The sequence below is a fragment of the Macrobrachium nipponense genome, chromosome 28, assembly GCF_015104395.2.
Source record: "Macrobrachium nipponense isolate FS-2020 chromosome 28, ASM1510439v2, whole genome shotgun sequence".
NCBI lineage: Eukaryota > Metazoa > Arthropoda > Malacostraca > Decapoda > Palaemonidae > Macrobrachium > Macrobrachium nipponense.
In genome coordinates this window covers 9108640-9125991 of record NC_087217.1, presented here as the reverse complement: position 1 = coordinate 9125991, position 17352 = coordinate 9108640, and positions in this window count along the sequence as shown.

Genomic DNA, 17352 nt, shown 5'->3' with positions numbered 1-17352 from the left:
TATCTCGCTAATATATATCTATCAATATAGTATATATATGATATATAATAATCTATTTTCTATATATATCTTAAAATCATATTTCGGATACTCAATGCGGGGAAGAGAACAGAATAAACCTGTTTGATAAGAGAATTATATATATATATATATATATATATATATATACAATGTATACAGGAATTTTCATCACATCACCGTGACGTTTTTTATATTCACAAAAATTAACCTACAAATGTCGTCTAATATACAAGTGGCTCTACCTCGGAAATACACCAAAGGGGAATTATAATTGATACGCGAGTTGGATGATAAACGACATTTGTAGCTTAACGTTTGTGAAAAAAACTAACGACATTTGTGGGCTTAAAAAAAATAATTTGTGAAACAAAAAAAAAACTAACCGCATAGCTTAACGTTTGTGAAAAAAACTAACGACATTTGTGGCTTAATATTTGTGAAAAAAAACTACCGACATTTGTAGCTTAACGTTTGTGAAAAAACTAACGACATTTGTAGCTTAACGTTTGTGAAAAAACTAACGACATTTGTGGCTTAATGTTTGTGAAAAAACTAACAACATCCACATTCCCATACGAGAGAAACTCTCCTGCAGGCGATGATGCCTTATCACTCTTTCATACTTAACCTAACTGAGTTACGACGTCTTACGCTCAGTAATGAATGTCGTCATGCACTTTAATCCCTACTTTCCATCACACCAAGTTTAATTTTCAAACCAGAAGACGGAAAAGCGTAAATTGGTTGTTATTATTTTCAAACTCAAATATGCCCATCAATAATAGTAAGCGTCCGTATGCAGCTGACAGCATAAAAACCTAAATTCCTAACAGAGACCACATTAACAGCTTCTTTAGAATCACGACAGGTCATCGTTAAGAACAAAATCCTGCTAAAACTCATAAAAACTTTTCCACTTCATGAAATATATTTACTTACCACAGCAACCTCAGAAAAAAGAATTTTAACTGCCGAACACAGTATAATAACAATAATAATAATTATAATAATCACAGCAATGGAAAACTGCAGCCAATCAGAAATTCTCATTTCCATCCCGAGCTAATGAATCGCATTAAATTTCGAGCCCAATTGGGTTCAGTTCTTGGGTCAAAGTTAAATACGGGAACGATGGACATCGGCGAGTCAATAACGGCACGGGGAAAAAAAAAAAGTACGTTATTTCGTGAGGGAATTTATGCCGCTGGGATGAGATGGCTGGAAAAGAAATATTCCAATATTAAATTTTGACCATGATTTCTTGACGCGCTTCTGTAGATTTTTATCCACTTTATTTATTTATTTTTTTCTTTAATGCGGTGAACAATGGATGGGGATGCGTCGCCATCCTTACTTTGTGAACAGGCTGTTTTTAAATGTTGTGTCTACACATATCTCAGTTCTCTAACAACACGATACTACACATTTAACGGGATGCTGAGGAGAGGAGGAGAACGAGGAAGAGAAATAGGATGAGAAAAAGGAAGCGAAAAATGAACAAGAGGGAAAAAGGAAACAGGGAGGGAAAGAGATAGGGAAAAAGGACGAGAAAAAGAGGAAGAGAAAAAAGAAATAAGGAGGGAAAGAGATAGAGAAAGAGGAAGCGAAATAGAAAGAGGCGAGAATAGCAAGAGGAACGCGAACCAGAAAAAAGAAGAAAGAAAGAAAGGGAACAAGGAAGGAAGAATAAGGAAAAAAAGGATAAAGGGGAAAGAGGAAGAGGAAAAAGGGGGATAGAAAAAGAAAAAGAGGAAGAGAAAAGGAAAGAAGGGAAAGAGGAAGAGAAAAGAAAGAGAGAGGACAAGAGAAAAATGAGGAAGGTAAAGGGAGAGAGAAAGAGAGAAAGAGAGCTCTGACGCTGTTTCCCGTTACAAAAAGACGCCAAACAGCTGGAGGTAAAACATTTTTTTTTTCTTCTTCTTTTTTTTTACTGAGGGTGCAGGAGTTGTCAGAATGGTGGCGTTACACAAGATCTTTCAGGTGGAACAGGAAAGGCAAATGTCTTCCGATATATGGCGAGCAAAGGTAGTGGAGCATCCTTCGGAGATCAATAAACATGATAATGTAAATATATAAGTAATGAAAGGGCGAGAGGTTCAATATGAAAGGAATGAAAGAAATTTCATTGCTGAAAAATAAGCGTTTTCAAACTCATAAATGTTTCTTGATTTCATCTATTGAAAATGATAATACAGTGTAAACAGCGTTACAACTATTCACCGTAAATGGACAAAATGACTAATACCAGCGGGAAAACTTTCCCAATAGACCAACTGCATTACACCCGAAAGGTTTTGTTGAAATAATTCTGTGCTGTAGAATAACCCAATTTCCTTATCTGCTCTGGTAGAATAATGGTTTGCAATTTCATTCCAGCGCATAAAAACTACGAACATCACTCAATGAACCCTTAATTGAATGCCTAACACTTGTATTACTTAAATTAAAAACCAAACGAAAGCCAACAAATGCTTTATACATTCCTAAATATTTCAGGAAAAAAAGCTTCCAAAATAGTATCATTATCTTTAACATCCTTTCGCTATACTTCCATCCATGATTATATTCGTCATTATCTTTAACATCCTTTCGTTATACTTCCATGGAACTATTGTCATTATCCTTAACATACTTTCGTTATACAACTATTAAAAAAAAAAAAAAACTATCAGTGCTTTACCAAATTACAGCACATCGATTAGAACGTTTTTTCGCGGACTACATTATACTTTATCTACTGAATTCTCTCTCTCGTTTTCTCCCAACTTACATAGACACACATAAGGGAAATACGGGAGATATGAGGAGGCCCCGTTCAAATTTTAAGCTGAGAATAATGTAGAATCATGGTAGTTAGTTGGCTATGGCAGGTAGCAGCCATAGAGGAAGCTATCAACTCTACAATACACACACACACATAAATATATATATATATATATATATATATATATATATATATATATATGTGTGTGTGTGTGTGTGTGTGTGTGTGTGTGTATATATATATATATCGCAATTCGTACGTGAACATGTACCATAAAAAAAAAAAATTGAGAACAAGTATTCCACTTTCCGTGTGGTACGTTTACACACCCATACGCACAAGTGTACATAAACACAAACACACACATATATATATAATCTCAATACAATACCGAGAGATAAAACTAAAGACAATCATCCTTCCTAAAATAATACCCAAAAAATCCAACAAATAGGTCACCAAAGGCACAAAGCAAGGGAAGGAATCATTTAACGGCTGAAAATCATAAATACCAAACTGCGCTAAAAATTCCGGATAACATGGGATGTTCCGTGGCATTGCCACGCTAATTGGACATAGTTTTAGGGCAAAAAGCTAAATACGAAACCGATCTGAAAGATGAGGAATTCCTGGGTGGACAGCTGGACGATAACTACAATAAACGAATTTTCTGTTATTCATATTTCACTAACTTACATCAAAAGATGATACCGGTTTCGACCAACAATATCATGTATTTACACACGCGCACACACACACACACACACACACACACACACACCACACACACACATATATATATATATATATATACACTACATAGATATAAACATATACTATATATATACTATATATATACATATGATATATATATAAAAAATGGATATATATATATATATATAACACACACATAGATATATTAAACATATACTATATATATATATGTATATATATACATAAAAAATGGATATATATATATATATAATATATATATATATAGTATGTATGTATATCATATATATATATATATATATATATATATATATATATATATATACTATATATATATATATATATAAATATATACATATAAGAATATTTGTCACATACACCGTGACATTTATCATATGCACAAATATCAAGCCATAAACGGCTTTTAATATCCAATTCATTAAAACATTGGATTAACGCACACCCAATGGGCATTATAATTGATAAGTGCTTCGTCACCAGTGGGAGTTGAAGCAACGATGTACAGCGACCTTTGAAAAACGAGCGGTCAGAACTCTTCCAGATCGTTGCTTCTAAACCCGGCAACTGTTCGAATCTCATCAGTGACGAACCACTCATCAATTACAACTCCCCTTGGGTGCATGATATTCCCGAGGTAGAGTGAATTGCGTATTAAACGATATTTGTAGATTAATATTCATACATAATAATATATATAATATATAGACTACACACACACTCACTCACACACACACACACACACATATATAATATATATTATACTATATATATATATATATATATATATAATATATTATATATATATATATATATATATATATACGCTATATGTGCGTATATATTATAGCATATTATTAATGTATGTATTAATCCCACAAATATATTATAATATATGTTATATTATACATATTATTATGTATGTTATATTAATCCACAAATATATATAATATATGATTATATATACATATATATATGTATATGTATATATATATATATATATATATATATATATATATATATGTGTGTGTGTGTGTGTGTGTGTGTGTGTGTGAAGCGCTAATCATGAGTGACAGTGAAAGCACTTTCACTTTCTAAAAACCAATCTTTCATTTTGGCGGCTTTCAAAAGGCCACACTTCCCTCTTTCCCTGCAAAACCACTGTTGTCTCCCTCCCCATCCCCCTAAATCCTCCACTCACTCACTCACTCCCTCCCTCCCTCCCTCCCTTCCTCCCTCTGTTTCTCCTCGCTAGCGAAAAAAATAAAAAATAAAAACTCTTTCTCTCTGGCCCGATTTTCTTCAACACCTGAAGAGCGACAACCCCCCCCCCCCCTCCCCAACGTACCCACTCTCTCCTCATCCATCCTTCCATCCCCCCCCCCCTTCAGCGGCGCCCCCTCTCACATTTTCTTCAGAAATTGCACCACTGTATCGCGTCTGCTTCCTCTTCAGACGACGACGGCAACGCCATGTGGCGGCGCTATTCGGTGGTTATGGGTCAATACAGTCACACGAACTAACATACAAACACACACACACACACACACACACACGCACACATGGACAGGCAAACACACACAGAAACCAAATCTCCTCTCATATACACGTCCTCTGAGGTCCCTTTCTGTTTCGTTCAACACCTGTTGGTTCCTATAAATACCAAACACTGAGCTTTCTTCTCTTAACGTCCTGCGGGAGAAGGAATGGCATACTTTCCCCTTTGCTGGCTGCACATCTTTTTTTTCTTTTTTTCTTATGCAATGGCCAAGGCTATACTCGTAGTGCTACGGACGACCACCCTGAAATAAGCCCTCGAATATGTGCGATCACTTCTTGGACGTGAATCTCTTCTTTCTCTTATTATTAAAAAAAAAGTAAGTATATCATAGTTTACCCAGACCACTGAGCTGATTAACAGCTCTCCTAGGGCTGGCCCGAAGGATTAGATTATCAACGCGGCTAGAAACCAATTGGTTACCTAGCAACGGGACCTACAGCTCATTGTGGGATCCGAACGACATTATATCGAGAAATTAATTTCTTATCACGAGAAACAAATTTCTTTGATTCCCTGTTGGCAGAGCGGGGAATCGAAACTCGGGACTACCGAATCGGTAGGTGAGCACGAAAACAACTCGTCCAGCGAGATACCTTTATTTTTCATAAAACAGAAAGGAAAGTGTGTCTAATTCAACGTTCAATAATTAAGCGAGCGTTATATATTAAAATTCAAACTGAGCTGAGGAAGTGTCTCGACACAGCGAGAGTTGAGGGCTAGCGTGACAAATGAGGTAAAAAGGTCACGGCATGTACATAGGAAGTCAGCAGATGCCTTATTTGTGTACGTGCTTGGGCATCTCTCCTAAGTGGAAGCACAAGAACTGTACACATGCAAACATCACAAGCAAAAATGAAGTCAAGCATCTGCTTCTCTCGCTGACGGCCGATTGAAACTCGGATCTGATTCTGAGAAAATTCCCTTAGTCATTAGAGCAGACAGTTGAACTGCTGCTTTTCATGCATGCCTGCAACGATAAAAAAAGATGAATAAAAAAAGTGAAAAAAGGGCAAGAAAACGAACGGAACTCCTCTTGCTCACTAACCAAGGCAAGTTTTTATTATACTTCATAATTACAAGTCATCATGATGCACTTTCTTCGAAAAAGTAATGAGAAAACGGTGTATGTACGTCGGTGTGTAAGTTGTTTTTCTCATCATTTTTTTCCGTTTCCTCTTTCAGAGGGTAACAGCCAAGAAAAATACAAGGCGGTGATCAATAACCTTTTCATTTTAATTGCTGAATCATGGATGAAACCGGTCTGCAAAAAACTTCCATAAATTATTTATATACTTTCACAAAAGGATAACATACACATAAATGACACTCACATAAACAATCATACATGTATATAAATACGTAATATACATATAAACACACATATATATTTTTACCATATATCTGATAAAAATGCAGTACTCGACAAGTTCTCTCTCTCTCTCTCTCTCTCTCTCTCTCTCTCTCTCTCTCTCTCTCTCTCTCTCTCTCAATTTATACGAGCAGCAGTCTTCGAAGAGATATAAAGATTTTTACTTCAGTACAATGAGTCAGCCTCTCTCTCTCTCTCTCTCTCTCTCTCTCTCTCTCTCTCTCTCTCTTCTCTCTCTCTCTCCTGAATTGTAAGAGAACTTTCAGAAAATCTTCGACGTCTTGAGGGTGGCATGGAACTAAAGCTCGCCAGAAGATACGAGACAGGGAACGCAAAAACCTCCCGCAGTCTGACAGATAAATAAAACTATCTGTGGCAAGGCTGCAGCTTTAAGTAAGGATAATATATGGGGAAAGGTGGTCGGGAGAAGCAACAATATGAGCTTTGCTTGCCCACCTCAGATAAAGCCAAGTGCGAGAACCAAAATGGCAAGTAAATAAAATTGTAAACTAATCTACTTCACAAATAGCAGTGCGTTTTTTCCGTCACATTTTTTTTTCAGTAAAAAAAAAGTATAAAATGTGAAAACAAAGGCATGTATAATACAAATTAATTATTTTGGAAGAGACTCTCCATCTAATTCCAAATGATTTTCGTGGCTTGGTGCTCTACTAAAATAACACCAGCGGTTGAAGATGAAACCATCCTCTTTACATAAATGTAAAACAGAGTGGTAAGGTCGGGTTGGGGAGGGGGGGTGGGGGGGGGGGATTAACCACGGACTATAAAGAACCGCAAAACATCTGCCTCACAGCTCTCCCGAAAACATCCAAACCCAAATTAACCTCCAATACAGCGGCTTCGTTGACAGTCAACTTGTTCTCACCTAATAGAGACGGACAGGGAGAGCAATTTCACATCATAAAAAAGGGAATATTCCCGATCCTTTGTTTACTCCCGTCCGATCAATAAAGCGTTAACCTGCTTTATTTAATTGGAATCTTTGTTTTATCAATAGCGAGGATTATTTCGCTTTATTTACTGGCGCTTTATATTTTCATTAGACCGTTTACTTCGTAATGAAATTCATTTTGGACGCTTATTTCATTAGCGCAGACGGAGTAAATATAGAGTGAATGATTGAAAGTTGGATATAGTTGCATCATTTAGGGAAATGACTCAAAAACAGACGAGCGATCAAGCATCATTTTTCCCTCATTTTCACAATTCCAAAAGAGAACAGGAAACATCCAACAATCAAAACTGCACTTTCCCATGTAATCTTTTGCTATTCGAATAACAATATATTACATTTGCACACCGACAACAAATCAAAAGAGCATTCATTTAACGCAATATTAATGTCTGACACCATCGCTGTGGTGTAGTAGGTAAAAGCTTCACTGACGTTCCTGGATTTGAAAGGATCCATGGGTTCGCGCCCTGGTCCAGGCAAGTCTATTTATCGAGAAAAAAATTCCCCTTCGGTTAAGCATATATGATTAATTGATATTAATTCCGAGGTAGAGCGAATTAGAATTAGATATTAAAGGACATTGTAGCTCGATATATATATATAATATATATATATATATATATATATATATATGTATATATATGTATATATATATATATATATATATATATATATATATATGTATACATATGCAACCACGAATCAATACAAAAAGTTGAAAAATAAAATATGTTTGAGAACTACTTTGTGGAACGTATTCTTGCAATAAAGGTCAACTTCATTCGCAAATCCTTCCATTTTAATTCTGATAACCACCCTCCAAACTCTGTTTTTAATTTTACCCGATGTAAGGCAAAAAAAAAAAAAAAAAAAAAAAAGTAATGAGCATTATCTAATTAAAATCATATTTTCACTGAAAGACGCCATCAAAATCAAAATAAGCCCTCAATGAATGAAGCAAGAAAATATACTGAAATAATTAATGCATTTCCTCTTTTCTCTTCACTATATAATCATCAGTTCTGCAGAAAGGATTTCCGTTTACAGCAACAACGTTAATACGCGGCATCAAAAGGCTGAAGTTCGGGGGAGAGCAAATTATATCCAATGATGAAAATCGGTTACATACAGCCATGACAAAGGTCAATGCCTCGTTCATACTTGTTGTATTTGATACAGATGATGATGATGATGATGATAATGCAGAACAAAATGGTGGGGCAATGGAATAAATGGACAGAAAAGTCAATTGATGTATTATATCACGTTCGATACACATACGACAAAAAGAAAAGTGCCAACTTTAGCCGTCATTAAAAGCAGGGAAAAACACCAACGGTAATGAGCGCAGTCTACTGCAGCGATTCGTCGTAAACCAAACCGGGGCGAGTGAATTCCCTAGAGGTCCTGGATGCATATTCAAAGCAAAGGCAAATAAGATTAACGTCAAAGGCACCATTCGTGTCCTCGCTATGATATTCACGTCCAATGTCATAATTGATAAACAGACCGAGCAAATGCTGTTTGTCCTCCGAGTATCACAAACATGCTCCCGGGAACGGTACTAATTGTTTCTCCAACGAAACATGATAACAAACAGATGACAAACAGGGCTGTTTCAACGCCTGCAACTCTATTGCATATCCCGCTGCAGAGGCTCAGAAGCAAACAAGCGTCAACACGAGAGAAGGAATACATTACGTCGGGATGAAGCAACTTCTTCTTCTTCTTCTTCTATGAAAGCAACGAAATCATTACTAGCAGAACTTCAGTATCCGGATCCTCGTCATACGTTCCCTTGTCAATGACTTGTAAATAAAGCTCGGTAGATTCTAAAATGACAACACACGTCACTCGGGCTCTTCACATTTTGTCCTCTAAATTGGGCTTTAGGATATCAGCGTCCTATTTGCTGTTTTTCATTCAATGAATGGAGCATTATTATCATTATTATTATTATCAATTACCGTTATTATTATTATTATTATTATTATTATTATTATTATTATTATTCATAAAAATTTCATAATCGCATAAGTCATTAAATCGTGAAGAAATCCTGTGGTGTAGATGTAAATATATATTTCTAAAACATATATTTACATTAACACCATTGTGGATATCTTCGCATTATTATTATTATGTAGGGTCTATGCATCTATGACCATCACCATCATTATCACCTCCGTCAACCAAGTCGAACTTTCCGGAAACTTTTACAAAGAGGAGCATCGAGTCTGACAATAAGTGACACGACTCTGGAGTCTGGCGGAGGGAAGAGATACGAATCCTTATAAGGGCCCTTACTGAACTCTCAGGGGTGGGGGATTTGATTGCTCAGCCTTGGTGGATGTTTGTGGTTTTCATACCAAAGTGCATATTGTAAATGTCGTTTTTCGCCACTGCAATTAACACTTAACACTCGCTGGAGATGATCGGGAATATAAGAGACTCTGCAAGTCAGCCAATGCAATTATGAATAAAAACCGTTCGTGGTACCTAAGTCTTACAAATGTCGATATTTGACTCATCATCAATAATAATAAATTCCGAGTGGATCTTGTTCGACCTTCCCAGGTGAGAGACAGTAGGGGAGACATGACACAGCCACCATCCCCTTACAAACCGGTCTATCCGGCCCGGGTGGGGGCGAGGTTGGTAGGGGTACAGGAAGGTTACAAGGAGTTATAAGGATTAGGATGTCTCGAAGACTTATTAGTCCATCCGCAGAGACATCCTGTGCTCACTTATCTCTAGGTAGGGGAGACATCAACCGTCCTCCTGCAAACCTATTTGTCCGCCCCGGGTGGGGGCGGGTTAGGCAGAGGATCGGGAGGGTAGGGGAAACGGCGGCGCCGAGTTCCAAACAAGCCCGCGTTAACAATATTTTGGGACACTTCCCGTCCCAACAGAAAAATAGAATTTCTCTGTTCTTTCGATGCTTTTGTCTCCCAACGGGTCATGTCAGAGACCACATTTCGCTCTGTATTCTTCCTAAAGAGAGACTATAAAAAGAGGAAAGGAGTATTGGAATACCGGAAAATACTCTATTTCTTCTTTCAAAGGATAAATTTGGTTGAGTGGAAGGCTGGATTTAAAAAAAATGTAGTCTATATATTTTTTCACTCAATATATTTTCGTGTAGGATGGACGTTGCAAAGGGCCGGGGACAATGAGGCTATGACAATTTCAATATTGTTGCGAGCTTTTTGTAAACCACTATCAAAGAAAGCACAAATTTTCTTTGCTTTATATTTTCACGATTTGCTTTCGGTTGCCTGAATTATTGTTTGAAATGTGTAAGATTTTGTTGGTTGGAACAACTGTGACAGGTGGTAGCCGTCCATATCAAGCAAAAGGTCATGAGAAGAGAGGCGAGAAATGTTTCATGACCAACTTCTTTTCGCAGGAGACGTCAAAGCCGCTATTTAGGAGCCGTCCGCTTTTTCTATGAGGGAAATGAAAGAGGGACTCAAGGAATTCTACATTCTGCAAGTGACTGGCAAGAGGGACTCATCGAACAGACGATGCTTTAATATGTAAATAAAAAAAAAATGCGGTGAAAACTTTATTTACAAAATTGGTAATTACTTGAAAGAAAATTTCTGGATCTATTAAACTAATGCTATTTCCTGACCCGTTTCGCTTCAAACTTGAATAGTAACACCACAAGCCATGTGTACAGCATATTATATATAAACAAACACACGCACAAACACACACACACACATGTACCTCAGTGCTTCCCTCAGACCCCGAGAGACCAGAGTTTAACGACCGAAAAAAACACACAATATTCCCCATGGAAAAGAATGTTTTCGTTCGTTCCCAGGAAAAACGAACAAGCAACGAGTGGTGTCAAGGGAGCGGCGGCGAACGCAAGTGAGATGTAACACACATCTCGTCCAAATCAGGTGCTTAGCTCAAATAACATTGTGGCTCTATGGCCTCCGAGGTCGTCGCCGAGAGCAATCACTACCATTTCATCTTAGAAGAAAATGGCGAACGCGGGCGTTGGGCGGGTTTAATTTTGCTCCTGAGAATGCTTCAGCAAGGAATTTTCTTGGAAGAAGCACCATTATGCTTTTCAATTACGTTGTAATAAAAACAGGAAAACCAATTATTGAGGTTTAAATACGCTGTTTTGCAGTTTTTAATTCTTCTTATGGCCTACAATGTGCTCGCTTTCATGCGCCACGTACATAATGGACGATATTTTTAAATCGTACCACCAAGTATGTTCGACTGTCAGCAATAAAAGCCATGCAGACCTTAGAAGTATTTTCTTATACTAAATGGAATCAAATACAGTAATAGTGAGTTTTTAATAGGAAACGGTAATTAAAATCTTTATTATTATCATTAAACTTTAAATACTACATTTTTAGTATCAATTTCATCTACTGATGATGAATCCCTTAACAGTGGGAATTTACTCCTAAAGCAGTGATTTTGTCCGCGTGTTGGCACGGGCTCTTGCGTTTAAACCACCCAGTAAGTTGCACAGCAAATTTGGGACATCATTCTTACATACTGTCTTCTGGAACAGGGTAACACTGGCAAGTATTCTCTTATAGCCTGGGTAGTATCAAAATGAATTATATATTACAATAATATTAACTTTAAGAGTTTAGCTTCAGAAATGTTCATTTCCTTTTTTCTTATTAAAGCAAAGGTCAAGCCTAGTTAAGCTCCATCAAAAATATGATGATGTTTGAAAAGCCTGGCAGTTCATTTGTTACATAAATTATCTGGGGAATAATTTCATTTTTATGAGTGCTCCTAATTTGACTGTTCGAAATGTCATTATGTGTAGATTTCACTCATCAGGAAGCTTTTCCTGAATTTAAGCGTACTGACTTGAATCTGGAATATTATTGCCCGATTTTATGCCGAGGGGCATCGATAACTCTGAAGGGACGTGAAGAGACGCGTAAAATTCTACCGACAATTCCTCCAAAACATTAACAAATAACATATTTACTTTACTAAAGAATTTCGGTGAAAAATACTACATAAGTTGTAAGATAACACATATCTCTACTCATTTTTATTTTTTTTCCTCTTGTCCCTGGCGTATTTTCGGCTTCTTTTCCGAGTTACGTTGGAAGAATGGCAACAACTATTTTCAGTGCATTTTTGCTCATAGTCTGAGTATCAAAGAGACGCAGAATTCTCTCCACTTTCTGTCTCTGTGATTGGATGCTGACAAAGTCTTTCAGAAGACAGTGGAGGCCTTTGAAAATCAACGAAAAAAGAACAGCAGGCGTCACATTAAGAAGCTAGTTCATATTTTCTTCTTCTAAGGAGATAATCATCATAGAAACATATTTCCTGTTACTTAAAGAAGCTCATTTAAGTACTGAATATACCTTTTTATCATAGAAAATAACACTGGACTTTTTCTGAGAACCTAACACAGAACTCACACACATTGTTCACGCCCCAGGAACTGCTTATAACCAGTTTCAGAAGTCCCCTCTGCATCAAGCGCCCATAGCGACAGGACAGACACTGATCTGCTAAGAGAGCAATTTTGACATCAGGCCACCCAAAAAGATATCAGCATTCCCTAAGCTTGTCACTTCGGGCACTCTGTCTCCAAGGGAAGTTAAATGATGACTCCCTACATTCTAAGAGCGCCTCAGTGGCGTGGTTGGTTTGGTGTTTGCTTCTCACCTCGGTGGTCGCGGGTTCGATTCTCGGCCATTCCACTGAGGAGTGAGAGATGTGTATTTCTGGTGATAGAAGTTCACTCTCGACGTGGTTCGGAAGTCACGTAAAGCCGTTGGTCCCGTTGCTGAATAACCACTGGTTCCATGCAACGTAAAAACACCATACAAACAAGCCTACCTTCTAAGAAATATCACAACACATCACATTACAACGGTATCTAAACATATTGTTAATATATCCATCTTTTATATAACATTTGTTTAATTTTTTAAATTTACTTCTTAGAAATTCCATCGAGTTTTAAACTTTGATAAAACTTGTACTTTTCTCTTTGTAACGATGGAGTTTGTACCTTGAGTCTTTAAAGCGCTGGACTTCTATGCATCAAGTTTAGTTCCTTTTGTGCCTTTACAGGAGGAGGGGCCAGGACTTATTTAACACCGGTTTCCTTTTCCCGAAAATATGAAAATAAAAATAATACAATATGGACCCCTATAATCATTTTCTTTAGGAGTACACGTTATATATTAAAAAAAAGATAAGTTGAAACTTCTGCAGCCTTCAAAAGTCACATTCAGTCTAGACAGTAGGATTGTCAACAGCTAAGTTTCAAGTCGAGTTTTAACGTAAAAAGGTAATGAGAGGAATCAACGAGCAATTTATCTTAGCAAATTCAAAAGCTTCGTCCTTAAAACTTACTTAAAAACATTACTATGAACACATTCCAATTTCCTTGGGATCAAACAAATTGTCATCAAATTCTGACTGGGAAACAAAGCCCAACATAATGGCGTTGTTAAAACAGTCCCACTAAACTGGTCAGACAAACAGTAAAATATAATTCGAGTTCCATAACATTCTCGTAACAAGTGAACAAGAAAAAAGTGAAATCTACAGTATAAATCAAATCCAACGACAGTACGAAATCACGAACAAAATCCAAAAAACCTAAATAAAAATTGCTAATAAAAACAAACGCTCTATTTTGAAAGCACAGACAAGGATAAAAAAAAATCGAGCTTAGTGGCCCTCAAAAATACAACGGGTTCTGTCTTTTTGACCTGTTTTCCATGAACGTCCACTTACCCCTTCAGGACCCCTAATTAGTGCCTTGATGACACTCCTATCAAACACAGACCACCAGTACACCCATTTCCCTGTTCCATTTTCGACGCAATACACTTCACGCGCGTAATCTTCTTTGGCTGACACATGATTTCTGCAGAATATTCATCCACAGTAAATTTTAATGACAGTTTTGCAAACAAATCGCTTATAATCCTTGCATTAATCAAACACAGGAGCACAGCTATCACCTTGCTGTCATATTTAGTCATTTATTTTATCCATACTTTGCTGCTTAACCTAAACGAGACTACAATTCACAGGGGAAGAAAGTGATCTATTCAGGTAAGTAACTCTTAACCACGGCATAGTTCGTGAAAACCTTTTGGGAACGGGAAAATTAAGTTTTATAACAACTAATTTTAGAGGCTTTCAACACGACACGTATTGCCTCGTGAATAATTTACCGATGATCAGTACGTGGAATTTGAATGAATATTTTTCTGATATTTTTTAGTAATAAAAATGAAGATTTCTTGCAGTAAAAATATTATATCAGATGTTCAACTTTAAGTAAAAAAAAAAAGTTTAAATAACAAGATTATAAAAACGAATCCGGGATGTAGATCGAAAATTCTTAAAAGCACGAAATAAAACATTTAGAAGCAGCTTTTCCATCCAGTTCGCGTTAAAAAATACACATTAAAAAAACATACATCATATACCATATATGGATATTTAATACATATCCTATATACCCATATAGGATATATAGAAATATATATATATATATATAGATATGTTATATACATAGTACTAGTATTAATGTATCTATATAAATATATATACAAATGTCTATGTATATATTTAATATGTACGTATGTATGTATGTATAATATATAAATATATATACAAATGTATAATGTATATTAATATGACCGTATATATATATAATATATATATATATATATATATATATATATATATACATACATACATACCTATATATATATGCGTAATCGCATTATCCACCCTACATAAATAAAAAAAAAAAAATGCAATTATATTGCGTTTTCTTTTAATATTAATTATACAAATTTTAAAAAATCTCTACAGTACATGCTACGTATTGGAAAAACAATCTTTTAAGCCTGATAAAAAATCTAAGATCACTTCTCTAAAAGCCGAGACTTCAGAAAATGGTGACAACTGTTTTCCTGACCAGAAAACGACAGCGCCAATGAAAAACAAGACACCACAACACCTTTGTCGTTTACACAGCCCCCAATCACATTTTTCGCGTGTCACTACAATGTCAACAACGTCACCGACTGGCCCTTCCCTTACTAAAGCCAGGCACGGGTCGGGATTTCACAGTCAGGACGGTTTGGCAGGGTTTCAATATGAGGAATGATTTAACTCTCCTCCTGCCTGGGGACATTTATGGAATTGAGGTTACTTCTATGCAGGTAGAAATAAAAGGAAAACAACCAATAGCAGTATATATATATATATATATATATTATATATATATATTATAAATATATATATGTATATATATATATATATATATATATATATATATATATGTAAGTGTTTACATAATAAAAATATAGGAATGTTTAGTCCATATATATAAAAGACTAAAACTAAAGAGGTCAACCAGATTGCTTGCAGGAATGTGATCAGACTAGAGACGCTAAAGATGACGTATACAATAAAAGTAGGCTAAGATAACATGCCGTCACCTGTAGTCATTCAATTGTTTATAAACATTAGTCCAAGCTCCCTGCTTGAGACAACTACCGCGACCTATAATTCAAACGGCCTACGTGATCTGTAGCGTGTCTCATTTTGATTGTGTGTTCGTATGAAACTATGTCATCTGATAGTATGTTCATAAGTTCGAGCTACTATCTGCTTCCTTCATAACTTGTAACAGAGATGTAGAACAAAGCAGAATAGAGTTAGCCATCGTCATTAGAAGACCTGTATCTCTTTACCTAAGCTTTATCATGTAGAGAGAATAAGAATTAGCCATCATCATTGGCAGAAGCGATCAAGCTATCGTCATAGAAGACTTGTACATCATATCTGATCTTCAACCATGTAAAACTTCAGAAGAATATATATATATTTTTATACTTCGTGTTTTCTACAAGAACCTCTCACCATGAGTTTTAACACTTCGTCGTCATAAACAAGAAGATAATCCCGACTTCGTAAGTGATCTACAAACCCAAGACACTGCATTGAAGATGGAAGTGCAATACCAACCGACTTAGCGTAAGATTATCGCAAGTCTAACATTACCTCATAGGGCGCCTTATTATACAAGGCACAAGCCCTAAAATATATATATATATATATATATATATATATATATATTATATATATATATTTATACCAACAATGCATATTCATATATATATATCCTATATATTATATATATATATATATATATTATATATATATATAAGTAGATACATAGTTAGATAGATATACGTACGCACAACACGAAACAGTAACAGAAACACAGACCGAAAAAAGAAATGTGATTTAGGAAGCCAAACTGAAAACTCGGTTTTACCCGTTTCGCTAACCTATGTATTTTTTCGCTCCAGCGTCAAGCACACTTATTCAAGGAATTTCCCAACTGACACCAATTTTGGGATATTTTGTCACAAACCATTTCCCGAAAATGCCATTTGCACAATGAAGCAAGGATTCACAAACGTCCCCAAGAGCTAATTCTTGTAACTAGTTATGTCAACATTAAAAAATGACAATCATACAAAATATGCTGGATGCTGTTCCGGATTCATTTTCATACATATTAAATTTCAAATGCAAATTTTACACATAATCGAATCAAAATTGGTGTGGTACGGTCAGGCATCCTGTTATTTATTCTATGCCTTCGACTTCAACCTTTCAGAGCATTTAACTAATAATACTGGAACTGAAATAATAAATCACTGAAGGAATGAAGGAGAAAACTGATATGCTAAACTTTCAGCGAAATACATCACAAACTATCTGTTTATTTATCTGTCTACACACACACACACACACACATATATATATATAATATTGACATCATGGATGTATTTGAAATTTAGTACAGAAGTAAAAAGGCAAAAGTTTCCATAACATGTATTGTAAGTAAC